Below are 20,907 nucleotides of genomic sequence, written 5' to 3' on the forward strand. Positions count from 1 at the left end.
TAGGACACACACATTGAAATATATAATAGGAAAGGGGCATCAGGTCTCCAACAAACTCTCAAATGGTTCAGAAAATCCACATATGTATATGTCCATGGTAATACAGAACGATGGATAAAGCAAAAGGGGCAAGATGTAAACAATTGGTAAATCTAGGTAAAGAGTATATGGGAAATTATATTAAAGATAAGAGTTCTCCAATATGAAAAAAAATCTCTTCTATAAAAATAGCCCCCTAACCTCTCCCTCCCAGCACAGCCTCTCCCCACTTATGAAATATCCTGGTCCATGCCTCTGGTTCTTATCTGTCTGCTCCACTTAGAATCAAACCATCAAAGACCATATATTTCCACAGATATATATCCTCAAGCACACACTTTAGGTGTTCATTTAATTGTATATGTTTAAGATAAAAGGGAATTCATTAGTTCACAGAACTGAAAATTCCAGGTTGGAATGCTTCAGGTGGCTTCAATCAGAACACAGATGACATTCTTACTCCCACACAGTCTCCTCTTGCTTCCATGGTAGGTCCCTTTTCAGACAGGCTCTAGCCTCCTGGCTGCGAAATGGCTGCAGCATGTCCAAACGCAGTGAGGAGATTTCTTTCCATGTTCTCATTGGCCTTAATTCCGGTCACATGCTCATCCCTGAAGGGGGCCTCTGTGGCCAAGAGGACACAATGGCCAGACTCACTAAGCCTGAGTCAGGAGCCCACCTGCAGCAACTCACTGGGGGCCTGGCAGTGATCCTAGAAGAAGATCAGGATATGGTTTCAGAAGGATGGGAATGGATGCTGGGTGGCAAGAATTACAGAAGCCCATTCAGCTCACATCTTGACTATCCAACATCCATAAGCTTCCTTCACTCCGTGCTTGTTCCTGAGGGAAGCATAGTAGGCAGAATTATGGACCCTGAAGATGCCCACCCTAATCTCTGGAAACTGAATTTGTCTCTCACATAGCTAATGGAGCTTTGCTGATATAGGTAGAATTACTAACCCATTGACCCTGAAGTACGGAAATGATCCTAGATTGTCCTGGTGTGCTCAATGTAATCACGTGAGCCCTTCAAAACAGAGAGCGTTCCCCAGCAGGTTGCCGAAGAAGAAAGCAGAAGAGGAAGTTAGAATGGGATAGGCAAGGGGAAGAGAGATGCAAAGCATGAGGAGGGTTTGAAGCATGATCACAAAGAAACATTGGCAAAGAAATGGGGAGATCCCATCTTACAACTAATAACTGAATTCTGACAACAACCTCAGCAAGCAAGTGGCTCTCCCTCCAGAGCCTCATGAAAAGAGTCCAGCCTGCTGACACCTTGATCAGCTGTGGGAGACCCTAAGCAAAAAGCCCAGTGGAGGCACGCTCTGCCTTGACCTTTGACCCATGGAAACTGAGATACTGAAGGGAAGCCATTTTAAGCCTCTTAGTTTGCGGTAAATTGTTATAGCAGCAATGGAAAGGTATATTGGAGGGAACACACTGCCTCTTCCCGTCACACATCCAGCCCTAGGACCAGAATTCCAGTGACCCTGGGTTGAGATCTTTTTATTAAAAAAATATTTTATTTATTTATTCATAAGAGACAGAGAGAGAGAGAGAGAGAGGCAGAGACACAGGCAGTGGGAGAAGCTGGCTCCCTGCGGGGAGACTCAATCCCGGGTCTCCAGGATCACACCCTGAGCCAAAGGCAGATGCTCAACCGCTGAGCCACCCAGGCGTCCCATCCGGGTTGAGATCTTAACTCCCCCATCACCCCCATGTGACTTGTGCAGAAAAGAAAGGAGAAGTATGATATCAACTCTTGCGTGGGAAAGGGGAGAGTACATGATTAGCCACCGCAGTGGGCACTAGCTCATAGCACAACTCAGAATACTGGAAAATGTTAGACACGGAATTGCCATATGACCCAGCAATGCAACTCCAAGTTATGTACCCAAGGCACTTGGAAACTTGGGGACAAGGAGACTTGTCTCCACACTGACATTTGTGCATCAACGTTCAAGGCAGCATTATTTTTATTTATGGTGGCCGAAAAATAGAAATAATCCAAATGCCAGTCAACTGGTGAACAGATAAACAAACTAGTCTGCCCCTACAGTAGAATATTATTTGGCTATAAAAAGAATGAAATGCTGATTCATACTACAACATGGAAAAGCAGAACAACAGCAAATGGGTATACCAGGGTTTTTAGTATATTCATATATATTCAGAGTTATGCAGCCACAATTACAATCTAAGTTGAGAAGATATTAATACACCCCCCCCCCCCCCCGCCCAAAAAACCCTGTACCCATTAGCAGTCACTCTACATCTCTCCTTCCTCCCAGCCCTGGCAACCACTAATCTACTTTCTGTCTCTATTATGAAATTTTCATATAAAGGCATCCATACACTCTGTGGTCTTTTGTGACTGGTGTCTATCACTTGCTATAACGTTGGCAAGGTCATTCATATGTCAGGAACTCTTTGCAGCCTCTTAGGCAGGCTGTTCAGTTGCCCCAGTTCTGCTCTCTGAGTGGTGATTCCTGCCCCTCCTTCTCTGTGTCTGTGTCTGAGGTGGGCATTGGGGCTCTCATCTCTTTAGTAGCTAGTTCCTAATAGTGCAGATTCCAGACATTAGAGATTGCTTAGATTCAGTCATAATATCACAGAGTCTTGTGTTGTTTGTTTGTTTTTGCCAGATTTAGAGTTTTTCTGGTAGTGCAAACCCATCAAAAAAGTATTAGGTTCTCCTCCCCCCCTTTATTTCTTCACAAAAACATATTGTGGAGGATATCAGGCACACAAAAGATTAAGCAGAAAAATATAAAAAATGTACCCAATACCAGATCAAGCATTAAAATATCACCAGTAGGGCAGCCTGGGTGGCTCAGTGGTTTAGTGCCTGCCTTCAGTCCAGGGCCTGATCCTAGAGACCCAGGATCAAGTCCCACGTCAGCCTCCCTGCATGGAGCCTGCTTCTCTCTCTGCCTGTGTCTCTGTCTCTATCTCTCTTTGTGTCTCTAATGAATAAATAAATAAAATCTTTATAAAAAATAAAATAAAATAAAATATCACCAGTATAATTGAAACACAGGAATTCACTACATGAAGAAAAAACACAGCTTTTTTTGTAACTTTGTGGTAGGGTGAGATTCTCTAAGCATTGCACAGAGAGCAGAAAATAAAGAAAAGGATTGATTCACTGGACTACATAAAAAGTTCCAACTTCTGTATAGTGAAAGATACTATACACAAACTTAAAGGACAAACAATAGACTGAGAAAGGGTATTTGCAATCCTTATAATGAAGCAACAGTCAATATCTATAATATGCAAAGTGTTCCTAAAAATCGATAAGGAAAAGACAAACAACGCAATAGAAAAATAGGCAATTTGCACAAGAAGAAATATAATGGTCAATAAACATATGAAAGGAAAGCATGCCTTCATTTATAGTCAAATAAATGATAATTAAAAACAACAATGAGGTACCATTGTTCATTTAGCAGATGGGCCACACACAAAAAATTATACAAGTAACAAGAGTGATAACATCCATTGATAGTGAGCCTATCAGAAAGCAAGCACCCTCCTCTATTATTGGTGAGAATATAAATTGATGCAACTTTTAGCAAGAGCAATTAGCAAGGATCTACCTAAATTTAAACTGTGCTTACCCAGTCACACACTTAGTGATATGTCATGCAGAAATAGTAGCACATGACAAAATAAATATACAAACATTGTTAGCAAAAGTCCTGATGTGCTGATAGGGAATATTGTCCATTGTTTATTTCAAGTGGAGAAAAACAAGTTATAGAATAATAGATGTATTATAATTCCATTACTATTTTTTAAAACCTTATATGATAATGTGTGCATGTATTCCTTAGGGTTGTCTATGAGCAGCATCATTTAAATTATAACAACAGATATATATCTTTCATAATCCAAAAAACAATAAGGACTTCCAACAATCTAATAAAGAATATGTAATAAGTATGTGATTTAAAAATAATAAAAGGGTACTTATTTCATTTTTTTGGTAGATGGTGCCTTTTGTGTCCTATTTAAGAAATCTTTGCCTAATCCAGTGTCACAAAGTTTTTTTCCTATGGTTTCTTCTAGACTTTTAAGAGTTTTTAGCTCTTACATTTAGATTTATGATCTCTTTGAGTTAATTTTTCAGTACAGCAAAGTTCTCTTTTCCCATAAAGATATTCAATTATTTAAGCTCTAAAACTATATTACTATATGTTTAAAAAGCAGCATTTTTCCCCATTGAATTACTTTGGTATCTTTGTAAAAAAAAAATCAATTGACCATATAAGTGTAGATCTATTTTGGGACTCTTTTTCATTGATCATTTCATTGGTTTATCCTAATATCAGTATCACACTATCTTGATTGCTATAGCTTTATAGGAAGTCTTGGAATAAGATTGTGTGAACCTTCTGACCCTGTTCTTCTATTTCAAGATTATTTTGGTTCTTTTAGGTTTTTTGCATTTCTACATAATTTTGTAATTGGGTTGTAAGTTTACCTCTCTCTTTTTTTAAGATTTATTTATTTATTTATTTGTGAGAGAGAACTTGCTTGAGCATGTGCAAGTTGGGAGACGGGCAGAGGGAGAGAATCTACAAGCAGACTCCTGACTGAGCATAGAGCCCAATGTGGAGCTCCAGCTCAGGACCCTGAGATCATGACCTGAGCTGAAATCAAGAGTCAGATGCTTAACCAACTGAGCCACCCAGGCACCCTCAATTTATCTCTTAAAAAAGCCAGGATTTTTATTGGAATTGTCATGAATGTATAGATCATTTTGAGGATAATTGTTACCTTAATAATATGGGATCTTTTGACTCATGAATATGATATAGAACTCCATTCGGCTAGATCTGTTCTAACTTCCCTGTGTAAGATTTTGTAGTTTTGAGTGGACACATCTTACACATCTTTTACTAAATTGATTCCTACATATTTTATCTTTAATGATATCATAAATTATTTTTTAAATTCCACTTTCCACTTTCTCATTGATATAGAAATATGTGGAGAGGTGCCAGGGTGGCTGGTTCAGTTAAACGTCTATCTCTTGATCTCGGCTCAGGTCTTCAATTCAGAGTTGTGAGTTCAAGCCCCACATTAGACTCCACACTGGGCATGGAAACTACTTTAAAAAAAGAAAAGAAAAAGAAAAACGTGGATTTTTGTATGTTGATTTTTATCCTGAAAATTTGCTTTTATTCATTGTTAGTTCTAGTAGCTTTTTAAAAAATTATTATTCCTGAAGCCTGTGGGTAGCTCAGTCAGTTAAGCATCTGCCTCAGCCCAGGTCCTGATCCGAGGTTCCTGAGATGGAACTCCACATGGGGCTCCCTGCTCAGCGGAGAGTTTGCCTTTCTCCCTCTCTCAAATAAATAAATAAAATAATAAATAAATAACAAAATAATAAGAATAAAAATTGTTCCCTAGCGTCTTCTGTGTACACAATCGTGCTTTTGCACGTAAAGACAATTTCACATCTTTCTTTCCTGTGTGCCATTTATTCCTTTTCCTTATCTATTATACTGGCAAGGACCTTCAGTATAACTGTTGACTTAAATTTGTGATAGCAGACATCTGTATTTTCCTAATCTTAAAACTGAGTGTTTCATGTTTGAGTATGATGTTAACTAAGGATTTTCATGATGTCCTTCATCAGGCTGAAGAAGTTCCCTTCTGTTCCTAGTTTGCTGAGAATTTTTGTTGTAAATCAGTGTTAAATTTTGTCAAATGCTTTATTTGTATCTTTCAACAGAATCATATGGTTTCCCCCTCTTATTCTATTAATATAGAGGGTTACATGAGTTGATTTTATGAATCTGAAAATCACCTCTGCATTCCTGGGGTAAACCCCACACGGTAATGATATATTATCTTTTTTATATGTTGCTATATTTAATTTGTTTAAGTTTTGTTAAAAACTTCTGCATCTATGTTCATGAGGGATTTTGGTCCATACTTCTCTTTCCTTGAGATATTTTGTCTGCTTTGGGCATAAGGGTAATACTTGCCTCAGAAAATTAGTTGAGAAGTGTTCCTCCATCTTCTATTTTCTGAAGTAGCTTGTACAGGATTTACATTATTTTTTTCCTAAATATTTCCCTTTAGGAAGGTTTTTTTTAAGTTTTTTTTAAAATATTTTATTTATTTATTTGAGACAGAGCAAAAGCAAGAGTGATTACAGAGGGAGAAGGAGAAGTAGACTTTCTGCTGAGCGGAGAGCCTGATGCAGGGCTCAATCCCAGGACCCTGAGATCATGACCTGAGCCAAAGGTGACAGACACTTAACCTACTGAGCCACCGAGACACCCAGTAATTTGTGTCTTTCAAAGAAATAGTGCATTTCATCTAGGTTGTCAAATTTACTAGCACAAACTTATTCATAATATTTCTTTATACTCCTTTAAATACCTATCAGTATCTGTAATGATGTCTCTTTTTTCATTCTGATATTGGTTATTTGTATTTTTTCTCTTGATCAAGGTAATCATAGGCTTACCAATTTTATTGATCATTTCAAAGAACCAGATTTTGGTTTTCATTGATTATTGTGTTTCTATTTCCTGTCTCATTGATTTCTGCTCTTTTTTGCTTCCTTTTTTCAACATTTTGGGCTTAATTTATTCTTCTTTTCCTAATTTCTTAAGATTGAAATTTAAATCAAGCCCCAGACTAGAAAAAGATATATATGATTAGAATTTGTATCCAGAATTCATTTCTTAAAGACAACTCCTGTGACTCAATGATAAGACTAATTATCTGATTATTTTTAAATGGACAATTTGAACAGCCACTTCAGAAAATGGTCAACAAGGACATGACAAGATGCTCAATATCACTTGTCTTCAAGGAAATGCAAATTAAAGGCACTTTACAATATAAAAATATTTTTGTATAAACATAAAAATTTTGTAAAATACGGACTCCTGGGTGACTCAGCGGTTGAGCTTCTGCCTTTGGCTCGGGATGTAATCCCGCAGTCCCGGGATCAAGTCCCACATTGGGATCCCTGCATGGAGACTGCTTCTCCCTCTGCCTATGTCTCTCCCTTCTCTCTCTGTATCTCTTATGAATAAATAAATAAAATATTTTTAAATTTTTTTGTAAAATATAAAAATATTTAGTGGGTGAAAATATACCCAGTAGAGGGAAAAATAAAATAAGACAAAAAAGAGATTGAGAGGACTCATAAGGGACTCTTTACTATAGGAAACAAACTGAGGGTTGCTGGAAGGGGAGATGGGTAGGGGGATGAGGTAACTGTGGGATACGTACTAAGGAGGGCACTTGATGTAACGAGCACTGGGTGTTACATGCAACTGATGAACCACTAAATCCTACCTCTGAAACTAATAATACAGTATATGTTAATTAAATTTAATTTAAGTAAAAAACTAAAAAAAATACCCACTAAAATGGCTAAAGTTAAAAAGACTGACAATACCAAGCGTTAAAGATGAAACAGAGCAACTAGACTTCTCACACATTGCTGATGGGGATGCAAAATGGTTTGGTCACTTTGGGAAACAGTACAGTAATATTTCATAAAGCTAACCATACACTTAACCATGTTACTCAGCAATCCTACTAGGTATATACACAAGAAAAATAAAAATGTATGTCCACATAAAGACTTTCACATAGGGGCGTCTGGGTGGTTCAGTGGTTGAGCATCTGCCTTTGGCTCAGGGCGTGATCACAGGATCCTGGGATGAGCCCCATATCGGGTTCCCCGCAGGGAGCCTGCTTCTCCCTCTGCCTGTGTCTCTACCTCTCTCTGTGTGTCTCTTATTAATAAATAAATAAAATCTTAAAAAAAAATTTCATGTAAATATTCATAATCCATAATAATCCCAAACTAGAAACAACCCATATGTTCATTATCTGGGGAATAGATAAACAAATTGTGGTTATCCATACTATGGAATATCAGCAATAAAAAGAATGAAACATTAATTTATACAATGACATAAATTAATTTAAAAACGTGCTAGTATGCAGTGATAGAGAGCAGATCAGTGGTTTCTTGAGTTGGAAAAGGGAACTACTGCAAAGGAACACAAGGATAATGTTTAGACTGATGGAATTGTTCTAGATCTTGATTATGGTGGATGCAACATAACTATTCAATTACCAAAATTCATCAAACAGTACATCTAAAATGAAAGAAATTTATTGTTTGTAAATATACCTCAATGAAGTTATTTTTTAGACTTAAAAATTTTGGGGATCCCTGGGTGGCTCAGCAGTTTAGCACCTGCCTTCAGCCCAGGGTGTGATCCTGGAGACCTGGGATCGGGTCCCACATCGGGTTCCCCACGTGGAGCCTGCTTTTCCTTTTGCCTCTCTCTCTCTGTGTCTGTCATAATAAATAAATAAAATCTTTTAAAAAAATAATAAACTTAAAATATTTAATCCTAATAAAAAAGGAGTTTTCCTTCTTGTTCTTCTTGTTCTTGTTTGTTTGTTTAATCTTTTTAGTTCACCTTAAGGTGAAGTAAGTTTTTCTCACTTTCTCCTGGGAGAAAAGTTGGTCAACCAGAGAATCTAAATATATGCTTTTGTCCTTCAATTGTTGAATGGATAAACACACTGGTATAAGCATATGATGGATTATTACTCAGCAAGAGTGGTAGGGAGAATAATGGTCCCACACAGATGTCCACATCCTAATCCCCAGAACCTGTGAATGTGTTACCTTACATGGCAAAATGGGCTTCACAGCTGTGATTAAGGATTTTGAGATGGGAGGATTATCCTCGATTATCTGGATGTGTCCATGTGTAATCATGAGAGGAAGGTAGGAGGGGTCAGTCAGAGGAGAAAGCTGTTGATGCTGGAAGCAGTGACTGGAATGAAGATAGAGGAAGAGGTTATGAGCCAAGGAATATAGGTAACTATTAGAAGAAAAGTCCAAGAAATGGATTCTCCCCTCATAGCTTCCAGAAATAACCAGCCTGCCAACACCTTGATTTTAGGACTTATGAACTCTAGGACTATAAGATAATAAATTTGTGTTGTTTTAAGTCACTGTGTCAATTTGTTACAGAAGCAGTAGGAAACAAATACACAATAAAAGGAATAAACCGATACACACAACAACATAGATGAATTTCAGTTATGCTAGATGAAAGAAGCTAGACTGTTGATGGAGATGTGGAGAAATAGGAACCCTGAGGAGGTTGCCTGGCTGGCTCAGTGGAGCATGCAACTTTTGTTCTCAGACTGTGAGTTGGGGCCCCATGTTGGATATAGAGATTATTAAAAATAAAATCTATAAAATAATAAATAGGAACCTTCATACACTGTTGGTGGAAATGCAAATTGGTGCAGCCACTGTGAAAAACAGTATGGAGGTTCCTCAAAAAATTAAAAACAGAATCAGCATACAACCTGGTAAATCCACTGCTGGGTATTTATCCAAAGAAGACAAAACACTAATTCAAAAAGATATGTGCACTCCTATGTTTATAGCAGCATTATTCATAACAGCCAAGATATGGAAGCAGCCCAAGCACCCATCGGTCAATAAATGGACAAAGAAGATGAGGTATATATACCACACACACACACACACACACACACACACACACACCAGAATATTACTCAGCCATAATAATGAAATCTTGCCATTTGCAACAATGTGGATGGACCTACAGGGTATTATGTTACATGATATCAGTTAGTCAGAGAAAGACAATGCCATATGATTTCACTCATATGTGGAATTTAAGAAAGAAAACAATTGAACAAAAGGAACAAAAATAAGGAGAGAGAGAGAGAGAGAGAGAGAGAGAGAGAAACAAAGAAACAGACTTAACTAGAGAACAAACTAATGGTTACCAGAGTGGGGGTGGGTGGAGGGATGGGTGAAATAGGAATGGGGATTAAGGAATGCCCTTGTGATGAGCACTGGGTGTTGTATGTAAGGGTGGAATCACTATATTGTACACCTGAAACTAATACTACTCTGTATGTTAGCTAACTGGAATTTAAATAAAAAATAAGAAGAAAGCTAGACTCAAAGGTCATATACGGTGTGACTCCATTTATATGACATTCTGGCAAAACTACAGGGACAGAGACAAGATTAGTAGACCCCAGCCCAGATCAGCAGAATGACCCAGTTACCCCTCCCAACTTGTGAGCAATAATAAATGGTTGCCACTTGAGGTTATTAAATCTTGGAGTGGTTTCTTACCCAGGAGAAGCTAACGGACTGGGGGTGGAGGGAGCCTAGGATGAGATCAGGGGCTTACTACTGACACCAATCTTATCCCAGGATCGCAGGAGCAGAGAAACAAGGCTCGGGGTAGGGCCTGGGGACCAGTCTGCTTCTCCTTCCCTTAACGGAAGCTGAGAGAGCTCACCCTACCAGAGTCCCTGGCCTCTGCATCCTTGGACAGCACCCTATCTCTGATATACCTGTGGCTCCTGGCCAGTCCTACTTCCTGAGAGCCTGCCTTTCCCACCATAGACCTCCTCCTGGACCTCAGGCTTCCCTTGCACCTAGGGCACCTGCTGGTCCCAGAGGTGGCATGGGCCCGGGCCAGGTGACTGTGTATTACTTCTTGCCAGCACACAGCTCTGTACAGGGCAGCACCAGAAGCCACATGTCTCTCAGAAGCCACTATGGCTAGGGGAGCTGCCTCTACCTGTCTACCCTCCAGGAGGGCAACCTCCCATGAAGCAGAGTTAGCAGGCTTCTGATGGGCCACAGAACTGAGAAGCAGGCAGCTCTGGGGAAGCCCTCAGGTGTCGGGGGCACAATGTGCTCTTCATTCAGAATTTAGGAGCTGACATTCATTGACTGCTTACTATTCCAGGTATCTTATCTCTGTTATCTCATTTCATTGCTACAATATTCTACAAGTCAGATACTATTTTATGCAAACTTTACAGATGGGGAAATTGTGGCACAGACAGGTTAAGAAACCTATCTGACAATATCACACAACTCTTAAGAGTGCAGCCAGAACGTGAGCCTAGAGAGTCTTGCTGCACAGCTGGTGCTCCCAACCATGGTGCCACCTGCCCCAGCCCCCACATCTTAAATCTGACTTACTTCCAACTCCAGCACAGGCATCATTCCCATATAACAAGATAGAGGAAGGCAGCCAGGGCCAAGGTTAACTCCATGACCAGTGGCTAAGAGGAGCAAGCACAACAGTGTTGAGGATAGACCCCAGAGCCAACATCCTTTGGTTCAAGTCTGCTATTTATGTATTTTGACACCTTAGCCAAGACGTTTCACTAACCTGTGCCTCAGTTTCCCCATCTGTGATGATTTTATGTATCAACTTGGCAAAGCTATAGTCTTGGTTTTCAATCAAATGCAAATCTAGGTGTTACCTTCGGGGTATTTCATAGATGAGATTAAAGTAGTCCATAACTGGTTCTTCTAAGTGAAGGAGGTTATCGTCAATAATTGGGGTGGGCCTGATTCAATCTGTTGAGAAATCTTGAGAGCAGAATAAAGGCTTTCTTTGTAGAAGCCTTCCACCTTGTGTCTCGCAGCTGCTGTTTCAGTCTGTCCTTCCTGAACACTTGCCCTAAGGATTTGGGGCTTGCCCAACCAGCCCCAACATCACATAAGCCAGTCCCTTGCAATAAATCTCTTACTGAAGATCTCTCACTGGTTCCTCCCTGACTGAACCCTGGCTCATAGACCATAGATACTACCTACCTTCTTCATGGGACAGTGGTGAAGAGTAAATGAGTTGATATAAAGTGTCTAAAATTAGGCCTTATATAAAGTGAGCTCTAGGAAACCATACATACTACAAAGAGGCTACAAAGCATACATTTTATGATGACCTTTGATGCCCAGGTCAGACCTTGCCCGATACTGCTAATTACCGAGGGGCAAGGGGCTCGTGCCTGTTAGCACCCATCAGCCCCTATCCTACCACATAAACTGAGCTGATGAGCATCCAACCGTACAGGGCTCCTTGGCTGCCCAGTGACCCTGTAGCTGAGACAGTGAGGGAACCAGGGTCTCACTGTCTTTCAGATATACTGCTCCCTGTGCTCACCTGAGCTACATGGGCTGTTTATAGACCTCCCACTGTGCATCCTATCTAAGCTCAGATGTCACTGCTTCAGCCAGACTTGTCTTGCCACCCTTCCTAAAATAACAGCCCCCAGTCAGCAACATCTAGCAAACTGTCTTTAACCTATCAATATGAAAAATTTGAAACACACACAAGAGTAGAGAGATAAGATAAGATGACTCTAGGCCACAGTAGACAGAATAACGCCCCCACCCCATCTCCAAGATGTCCATATCCTAATTCCAGACCCCAGGGAATATGTTACTTAGCAAAAGAGACTATACAGATGTGATTAAGGTTAAGGACCTTGAGGTGGGAGTTTATCTTGGTTTACCCAGATGGGCCCAATCTAATCACATAAATCCTTAAAAGCAGAGAGCCTTGCTTGTCTGGCTATAGTTAGAGAAAGAGATGTAACAGTAGGGTTGGAGATGCAATATTGCTGGCTTTGAAGACAGAGCAAGGGGCCACGAGCCCAGGAGTGCAGGCAGCCTCTAGAAGCTGGAAAAGACAAGGAAATGATTCTTTTTTTTTTTTTAAGATTTTATTTATTTATTCATGAGAGACACAGAGAGAGAGGCAGAGACAAAGGCAGAGGGAGAAGCAGGCTCCATGCAGGGAGCCCGATGTGGGACTCAATCCCGGGTCTCCAGGATCAGGCCCCGGGCCAAAGGCAGGCGCTAAACCACTGAGCCACCCAGGGATCCCAAGGAAATGATTCTGTGCTAGAGCCAGAAAGAGAACAACCCTGCTGATGCTGTGTTTTAGTTCAATGAGACCTGTGTCAGATTCCTAACCTACAAAACTATGAGATAATAAGTATGTGGTGTTTTAAGTCCCTGGATTTGTGGCAATTTGTTACAGCAAAAATAGAAAAGTAATTTCCCCTCTGTACCCTTCCCCAAGTCTCAATGATGATCAACAAACAGCCATCCTGAACACTCCACCTCACCCACCTCACATACTCTCTCCCCTGGGCTATTTTGTTTTCTTTTGTCTTTAAGATTTTATTTATGTGTTTGACAGTGAGAGAGAGAGAGAGAGAGAGAGAGAGAGAGAGAAGAGAGAACACAAACAGGGGAAGCAGCAGGCAGAGGGAGAGGGAGAAGCAGGCTCCCCACTAAGCAAGGAGCCCAACCACACGGCCAGGACCTGGGATCACAACTCGAGCCAAAGGTGACACTTAACCAACTGAGCCACCCAGGTGTCCCTCCCCTGGGTTATTTGTTTGTTTGTTTTAAATATTTTATTTATTTATTCATGAGAGACACACAGAGAGAGAGGCAGAGACACAGGCAGAGGGAGAAGCAGGCTCCACGCAGGGAGCCCAATGTGGGACTTGACCCCAGTCTCCAGGATCACGCCCTAGGCCAAAGGCAGCACTAAACTGCTGAGCCACTGGGGCTGCCCTCCCCTGGGTTATTTGAAGCAAATCCCAGACATCACATCATCTTATTATCTGGAAAAACTTCAATATGTATTTAGGAAAGATAAGGGCTTTTAAAAACATCACCACAATAAAGTTATCACACTTTAAAAAATCAACAGCAATTACTTAGTAATATGAAATATCTAGGCTCAGGTGTCCCTGATTGTCTCATAATTCTTATTTTACTGTTTGTTTGAATAAGGATCCAGATAAGGTCTGTATATTGCAGTGGATTGATACATTTTTCAGATTTCTTTTAACCTGTGATGCTCCTCTTTTGTTCCTTGTAATTTACTTCTTGCATTTTGCTAATTTGAATCCCTGTTGGTGTCTTTTACCATGCTCCTCTCTCTATTTTCTGTTAGAGCCTGATGAGATTCAGCTTTGATTTTGGGGGCAAAATTCTTTCATAGATGGTGATGTCTACTTTCTTCAGGGACACATAACATCTAGATGTCTCTCCTTTTGTGATGTTGGTAGCCACTAAGGATAGCTGCCCAGATCTTTTACTTCATTACTGTGTACACACTGATGGTCTTCTAATTCTATCATTCTTTCATCATTCATGAGCTGACATACTTCTATCAAGGCACGCTTCCATTCATCAACCATTGGATGGCCCTGAGGGGCACTTTGTATAGGAAAGATAGATCAAATGCTTACTTCTTTCCCTGTTTTAAAAACCAGTTTTCAAAAAAAAAAATAAAAATAAAAATAAAAACCAGTTTTCAAACTAATGAGTTGGTTCCCTAGTGTTCTCCAGTGGTGTTGGGTGAGGTGGTTGTTGTTAAGTATTAAATATATGTTTGATATAAGTTGATTCTGAGCCTAGAACTAAACTGCCATATAGTTGGTACGTTGGTACTAAAAAAAAAAAAAAAAGGGTTTCCTGATTCATGGGACTCACACCAAGCCCACCAGGAAGAGGAGAGCTAAGAGGGGGTGAGAGCACCATGGGAAGCCCTGGCAGGGAAGGAGATTCCCATCAACAGAGACTATCCAGCCACCAATACCCCTCAGTACATCTCTGGCACTGAACTGGCAAGGGAAGATAAGCATCCCACACACCAATTTACCTGATGCACCCAGTCATTTATTCATCTGTGGTGTAAGGGAGAAAACCCAAAGTCTTCAGTCAGAGAAACCAGGCACTGAGCCCTGCTCTGACACAAGCCTCTCCAAAACTCAGTTTTCTCACCTATGGAAGGAGAATAAGAGTTCCGGCTTTGTGGGGTTGTTATGGCAATCAATTAATGATTTCCATGCCACTCAGACTGAGCATCTTCTGGGTACAGATGATTGAGTATAGCCTCTACAGCCTGAAGAACTCCCACCCTTGTTGGAAGGCACGTCCCAGAGGCACAGGGAAGGTCAGTGAATGAAAGCAGGCATATGGCATGCAAATGACTCCAGACACAGACTAGCTCTTTACCCAGACGATTTCCCTTTCCTTCTGCACACTGGCTAGACTCTATTTTCCAGCCTCCCTTCTAGTCATATGGGCCATGTGCTTGAATTCTGGGCAGAAGTGATGTCAGCAGTTTCCAGGCCAGCTCTAGAAAAGCCTCAGGCCCCATTCCTCTACTCTCTCTGCCCAGCTGGATGTTGGTCAGCTGGGACAAATTTGGAAACTCCCTGTCCAAGAGGGCTGAACTTCTGTCAGCCTGGACCCCAAATAGCAGCACAGAGCTGAGCCTCCACCTTCACCACACCCCAAGCCACTGAATGGAAGTCATAAACTATTTTTTGACATTTATCTTTCGTTTATATGAAAGGCATTTAGATTCCTAGTTAATTTTTTTTAAGATTCATTCATTCATTCATTCATTCATTCATTCATTCATGAGAGACACACAGAGAGAAAGAGAGGCAGAGACATAGGCAGAGGGAAAAGCAGGCTCCATGCAGGGAGCCCGACATGGGATCACGCCCTGGGCCAAAGGCAGGCGCTAAACTGTTGAGCCACCCAGGGATCCCCCAGATTCCTAATTTAAATCCAAACTGTGTATCTTTGTAATTCCCACAAGTCTGATTCAATAGTGGCAAGGTCAGACATTTAGGAGAAAACCATCATATGAGTAGAGAAAATCTCACACATATCTTTTCTCAGGATGAATTTTCCATCAGTAATAATAAGTGCCAAAGAAGGAAGGCGAAGAGGTATTATTTGGAGCATTGAAGATGGGACTTCTTATCTTGGATGTTAGTAATCTAATGGTATTACTATTACAGTGGTCACTAGGGTGCAAAGGGCTCCTGCTAGTAGAAGAAATTTGCAGATACAATATGAAAGCGGAAGATCAGAAGAGGAAAACAGGACAGATGCTATATCAAAACCAAAAGAGGTGGATGGGGGGAATGGGTGAAATAGGTGATGGAAATTAAGGAGTAGACTTATAAACTTCTATCACATTAAGCTCCTAAGATCTGTAAGAGAAGTTAGTGTGACCTGCGCCAATCAGAGATTGATAGGGAAGGGGGATATTAATTGGCATGTGTTCAGAGAAGGAAGTGCTCTCTAAGTTCAGAGGCAAGCTCAGGGATATGGGCCCACTCTGGACCTCAAAGGATGAGTCAGAGGAGAGAAGGTGCTGAGAGCAGGGCAGGAGGACCACAATAAACAAAGGAGCAGGTTTGGGTTATGGACTGGCAGGAGGAGAATCAGGGAGAAAAGAGTATAGACCTGAGGTTGGAAAAGTAAATTTATTCTGGACTTTCTCATGGGACACTGAGGAGCCACTGACAGTAATTGAGTGAGGGAGCTACATGATCAGATTTGAACTTTGGAAGGACTGCTTCCCCATAAAATTGAAACTAACCAGTGGTGTGCCAGGGCGGGCTCATACCAACTCACAAGATTGATAGTTAAATGTATTGGAAATCTGTGAGCCAATAGTTAAGCACACCACTATTAAAAATTAAATTACATAAACTTATGATTAATTTATATTAAGAATAGAATTTTTAAAATACTCGATTTATCACTTCCTGTTTTATTACCTTTTATTATTATGTATATGTCTTGAGATTGTGTATATTATGTCTTTGTGGTGGAAATGCCATACAGTGATGCATAGCTCTTCCCAACTCTGCACTTGGCAACATCATGTCACTTGAAATCAGCTGTGGAAATTGGCAAGCACTACTAATAGGGGTTTTTATTTTATTACACATTTTCTACCACACCCCTGCATATGACTCAGAAATTTTACTTTTTGGTACCTGTCATAGCTCTGTGTTTAGTAACTGTGTGACCTTGGACATGTTCTCTCTCTCTCTCTCTCTCTTTCTCTCTCCCTCCCTCTCTCTCTCTTTTTATTTATGACAGAGAGAGAGCGAGCGCGCATGGCGCGTGGCGGAAAGGGAGAGGCCAGAGAGAGAGGGAGAAGCAGACTCCCCACTGAGAAGGAAGCCTGATGTGGGGCTTGATCCCAGGACCCCAGTATCATGACCTGAGCCCAAGGCAGATGCTAACCAACTGAGCCCCCCAGGGGCCCTTGCACATGTTTTTAACCTCTCTGGACTCAGTTTCTTCCTCTATAAAATGCAAATGACCTCTACGTGGAGTAGATGTTGTGATGTGCTGCTTAGGTCTCCTTCAAGACCAAAGCACTAAAAAAAAAAAAAAAAAAAAGACCAAGGCACTTCCACAGAAGCTGGGAGTATCCCTTCTGGGGTGGGGGATTCCCTTTGCTGAAGGGAGCTCCCTGACTAAGGATGTCTAGAGTGTTGGGAGAGGAGCTGGGGTCTGGTGCTGGTGGTGGTTGCACAGAGAGGAAAGTGGAGTCCAGGAGGAGGGTGCCAGCACTACCAGAAATGCAAGTTCAGTCCACAGAGGAGGTGAATTCAGTTTTGGATGTTGCAGTGGATGATTTTAGGGCTCTGCCTCAGACCCCCTTTCCTGAGCCAGTTCACCCAGCTGTTGTGAGCCTTGCCTGCTAAGACTCACTGCTGCCCCTTCTCTGCAGCATCACAGAATAACTCTTATCTGATGACATCCCTCTCTGTGAGGCAGCCCAATACAGATGACAACCTGACACAGGTACTAAAGGCCAGTGCCTTGACTCAAAGGAGGGACTAGCTTTGTGGTGCCATTTATGCCCCAGACTCCTCATGGTATCAGACTGAAGTCCTATTTTACCTGGGAGCGCCCTCTTACTCACCTCTTTTCCCCACCTGGCCCTGCTCTCCTCTTCGCTTCCAGGGTTCTTCCGAGAGCATTCCCTCAATCAGCCACAGACACCCAAATCCCTGTCTCAGGCTCTGCTTCTAGGAAACCTGATCTGAGACAGAGGTCTAGGGTCTGTGTTATAGACTTGGAGGGAGGGTTCCTGAGGCTATTGGACACACAGGAGCTCAGGAGAGAAGTCCATGCTGGGAAAAGTGAGTAGGAAGCAACCTGCCTCCTCATACTTCATTCCTCCATGACATGCCAAGAGAGGACATATCTAAATGTGAAGTAGTTACAAAATCATGGGGCTGGCATTTCTCTCCTTTTATGGGTGAAGAAGCCAAAGACCCAGGGACACCTCTGAAAGGGTAGAGAAGAGAAATGCCCTGCTGTCTTTCCCAGGACGGTGTCCCTCAGAAGAGGCCAATCTGCCAGCAAGAAAAGAAAGAGAAGGACAAAAGAAAGAGAAAGAAAGAAAGGAAAGAAAGAAAGAAAGAAAGAAAGAAAGAAAGAAAGAAAGAAAGAAAGAAAGAAAGAAAGAAAGAAAAATAATTTTCTGAAAATTTTACCAAATATAGCAATTTATCTACTTGCTCTAAGAACACTTTTAAGGAGTGTGTTCCTCTTGCAACTATACTTGTCTTATGATAATGGAAATATGGCCTTTAGTGAGTTGATCCTTATGCAAATTGGCTGCTCAAAAGAGCCATCCTTAACGGATGGATTTGGGAGAAGTGACCCAGAGGTGCTCTGTTCACACTCAGAGGAAAGCTGAAGGCCAGTACTGCCCATCAAAGAACGGGCCCTGTTCCCAGCCTTGGTAAGCCCGTTTCTGCAGGCAGATTGTTGAAGCCTTAAATCCAACTCCCAGAACTCAACTCAGGGTTCCATGGAGCATTTCTCCCCTGGAAAGGACCCTGATTGGGAATATAGAGGCTAATTCAGGGACTCACAGACTCTAGCTGGAAGTGCCCTAGAGCATCCTTAAGAACAACCCTTCAGAAAGTCAGAGAGTCCTTCACTGACACCTCTACCACGTGGTCTTCTAGACGCTGCTTGCCTGTCTCCTACCACGTGGTCTTCTAGAAGCTGCTTGCCTGTCTCCCTTGATGACAGGTTCCCTCCTTCTGAGAAGTCTCTTCAGAGCTCTAAGGAAGGTCTTCCTCACATAATGTTGAACCCAGTTTTCTTGAAATTCTTCCTACAGCTTCTGAGACCACAGCCCCAGCAAGAAAACCCTGTAGATTTTGGAAACAGAGATGTGAAAGGCCCAAAAGGTGGAATCTTAAACCAGAAGTAAGGAAAACTGAAAACTCACTCAATTGAAACCACAAAATCCTCAAAGCTCATTAAGGGGCAACACTGGCTATATCCAGAATTGGGGTAAGAGGATGAAAAACATAAAGTCTATACTCAGCCAAACTATCTACCAGGTATGAGGTAAATAAACACATTTTCAGACATGAAAGTTTTTTTTTAAATTGTCTTCTACGTAACCCTTTTCAGAAATTTTTGGAGGATGTGTTTTACCATAATGAAGGAGGAAACCAAGAGAGATGAGGGCGCAGAGATGACTCCTTGGTTAGCACAGAGGAAACAAAAGAATCAACAAGGATGAGAAAAATGAAGAGAAGGGATCCCTGGGTGGCGCAGCGGTTTAGCGCCTGCCTTTGGCCCAGGGCGCGATCCTGGAGACCGGGGATCGAATCCCACGTCAGGCTCCCGGTGCATGGAGCCTGCTTCTCCCTCTGCCTGTGTCTCTGCCTCTCTCTCTCTCTCACTGTGTGCCTATCATAAATAAAATAAAATAAAAATAAAAAAAAATAAAACTAGCCTTCCTGAAAACACTCTTTAAAAAAAAAAAAAAAAGAAAGAAAAGAAAAGAAAAATGAAGAGAATCCCCAGGCCCCAGACATGTACCAAGTCAGGGGAGAAGGAGCTATCCAGATTGGAGCAAGCCTAAGGGCTTCAGGGGATGTGTTACCAAGAAGTAAACTGAAAGAATGTGTGATGCATTAAACATCTTAATAAGGCAGCTAGACTATCTGCTGAGAGTCTGAAGTTAGTAGTAAATGTACATCGAAAACCAAACAAAGAGAACAGAAACCAAGACAGACCAACTCCAGGGGAAAAAAAGAAAATTGTAGAAGAAAGAAAATCATTTATTTCAAGCATCATTATTTCAATCATTTATTTCAAAGCATCATTTATTTCAAGCAGTGTTTACATACTCATTATAATGATCTAACCAAAGTTATGGTCTAACTGCAGGGAAAGATTGGGAGAAAATGGGGTGGGTGGAGCACTGGGGACAAGAGGGCATTAAATCTTCATCTTACATGACAATTTAAAGCTGATATTCAAGTAGCAGAGCAAGTATAGGATTTAGAGATATGGAGGTAAATATTACAAGAGTAAGTCAGGAGCTTGGGTGGCTCAGTTGGTTAGGCGTCTGACTCTTGGTTTGGGCTCAGGTCATGATCTCAGGTTTGTGAGTTTGGCCCCCTGCCCAGCAGGGAGTCTAGTTCTCCCTCTCCCTCTGCTGCCTCTCCTGATCATGTGCACTCTCACTCTGTCTCTCTCTCAAATAAATAAAAAAAAATTTTTAAGAGTAAGTCAGGACATTTGAAAGAGACAACTTGGAAAGAGAATGCAATTTCTCCTAAAAAGTCGTGCAGAATTATTTGACTCTTTGAATCAGTATATGTAAAGCTTGGTTAAAATTTTCAATGTTAAAGAAAGAAAAAAGGAAGATGTATGGACATTTTTGATAGCTATTTGGCAACATCTAGGAGAGCTGAAATTTAAATGCCTTTCTTTTTTTTAAGATTTTATTTATTTATTCATGAGAGACACACACACACACAGAGAAAGAGAAAGAGAGAGAGAGAGAGGCAGAGACACAGGCAGAGGGAGAAGCAGACTCCCTGCAAGGAGCCTGATGCGGGACTCAATCCCAGGACCCTAGGATCACTACCGAGCCAAAAGCAGATGCTCAACCACTGAACCACCCAGGTGTCCCTCAAATACCTACTTCTTGCTGAGTTGTGAAGATTGAAGTAGAAACTTTGCCTTTCATAGTGCCTGGAACACATTAAGCCCTCACTACATGATGGGATTGGGACACCAAGGACTGCTTCCTATTCCCCACCCCAGCATCACCTGTCACTTCCTTCTCTACCCTTCAGCTTGCATCCATCAGATGACTTGCAGCTCCTTGGT

The 20,907-nt window shown here is 41.4% G+C and overlaps 1 long non-coding RNA gene across 1 annotated transcript in view; it reads right to left on the minus strand.

Annotated features, from left to right (window-relative positions):
* Positions 1-286: 286 nt before the first annotated feature.
* The window catches only part of LOC119864620, a 42,039-nt gene continuing 21,418 nt past the window's right edge, over positions 287-20,907 (minus strand). The window contains exon 3 of the long non-coding RNA XR_005374526.1: positions 287-751. This is a non-coding gene — a long non-coding RNA (uncharacterized LOC119864620). The remainder of the gene's footprint in view (positions 752-20,907) is intronic.

The sequence above is a fragment of the Canis lupus genome, chromosome 20 (genome assembly GCF_011100685.1).
Source record: "Canis lupus familiaris isolate Mischka breed German Shepherd chromosome 20, alternate assembly UU_Cfam_GSD_1.0, whole genome shotgun sequence".
NCBI classification, from domain to species: Eukaryota; Metazoa; Chordata; class Mammalia; order Carnivora; family Canidae; genus Canis; species Canis lupus.